Source organism: Mus caroli, chromosome 1 (assembly GCF_900094665.2).
Source record: "Mus caroli chromosome 1, CAROLI_EIJ_v1.1, whole genome shotgun sequence".
Classification (NCBI taxonomy): Eukaryota; Metazoa; Chordata; class Mammalia; order Rodentia; family Muridae; genus Mus; species Mus caroli.
In genome coordinates this window covers 914,349-916,269 of record NC_034570.1, presented here as the reverse complement: position 1 = coordinate 916,269, position 1,921 = coordinate 914,349, and positions in this window count along the sequence as shown.

Sequence of the window (1,921 nt, the reverse complement as noted above, 5' to 3'; positions counted from 1 at the left end):
GTATAGGGACAGATAAATAATGAAGAGTATTTTTAAACTACTCAGAAAGTTTAATGCTCCAATATAAAATTTAGCATGCATTTCTGTGTGTTTATATGCAAAATAAAATTATAATTAATATAGAAGGAATTATGTTGCAGTTGCCACATAACTGTATTCTAAAGGAAGTTCCCATTAATGTAGAAATGGCCTTCTTGTAAATTATGATATAGTGAATCTTTATTTTGTTGATTAAATCTCCTGGTGTTTATGTGTTATGATGTATATAAGATAATTTTCTTCTAAAAGTAACACATTTCTGTTTTAATTGATCATATTCGGGCTGCAATATTACAAACTTCCATTGTTAATTAGCAAAAAAATCTTAATTAGTGTTCACTCTGTTTGATATTATTTTCACAAAGGCATTTGAGAAACATGACCTCCCCTTAAATAAATAGTAGTTTTTTCTCTGTGAAGTTTGACCCACAATAATATCCACAGAGTTTTCTATAAAATAACAAGAAAACAAGCAAACAAACAACAACAAAACTGCTCAGTATATTTTTTAATGCCCAGGTCATCTTGCCTTGCTTTGATCAGGAGTGAATTTGACTGCCAGTTTTGAAGTAAACACTCACTGGAGACTAGCACTCTTCATTGTGTATGCTTTCTGTGAAACCTAGAACTGCCTCCTTTAGCTCGATTTCTTCAACTGTGACATGGATTCAATAAATAGCTCCCTTGAAAAAAATGCAAACTGTGGCTCAAATAAGGCTGAAGTTATCGACAGCCTATCCTTATAGGACATATCCAGGACATTTCACTTCTAGGAGATGCTATTTTATAAAATCCATCAGATTTGATTAAGTTGAAACTTTTTGTCCAAAATGGCCCCCAATCTCAAATAAAACATGAAGATTCAGAAACAGTGCAAAACTCCCAGCATAGAAACTCTACAGCAGCTCCCTTGGTGAGAAATTCCTTAAGGAACTGTTAGGGTTCTGGCTTAACACACATGTACACACACACACACAAACACATACACACACACACACACACACACACACACACACGCGCGCGTGCACACACACACGCACACACAGAGTTGTGAGGTGACAGGAATGAAAGACAGGGAAAAGCGATGGTGGACAACCCTTGTGGTGAATTCCTGAGCTTGAGTGCCAAGATCTGTGTCTGCAGGAAAAGGAAGCCTTCTCCATTGCTGCCTGCATGAAACCGCTTTGTGACATAATTTACTATTTGCTTTGACTTTTTCAAGCCATGATCACAGAACAGCAACCATAGAGCAATAATTAAGAAGAACCAAACTGATATCCAGAGTGTTTGTACCATCTTGCAATCCCACCAACAATGGAGAAGTTTTCCTCTTTCTCCACATCCTTGTCAGAATCTGCTGTCACTTGAATTTTTGGTCTTAGCCAGTCTGACTGTTATGAGGTGGAATCTCAGGGTGGTTTTGATTTGCATTTCCCTGATGATTATGTATGTTGAACATTTTTTTTCAACTGATTCTCAGCCATTTGATATTCCTCAGTTGAGAATATTTTGTTTAGCTCTGTACCCCATTTTCAATAAGTTTATTTGATTTTCTGGAGTCCAGCTTCTCCAGTTCTTTGAATATATTGGATATTAGTCCTCTATCAGATCCTTTCTCAATCTGTTGGTGCCCTTTTTGTTTTATTGACATTGTCTTTTGCCTTACAGAAGCTTTGCATTTTTATGAGGTCCCATTCGTCCATTCTCAATCTTACAGCACAAGCCATTGCTGTTCTGTTCAGGAATTTTTCCCCTGTGCCCATATCTTCAAGGCTTTTCCCCACTTTCTCCTATATAAGTTTCAGTGTCTCTGGTTTTATGTGGAGTTCCTTGATCCACTTAGACTTGAGCTTTGTACAAGTTGAAAAGAATGGATCAATTT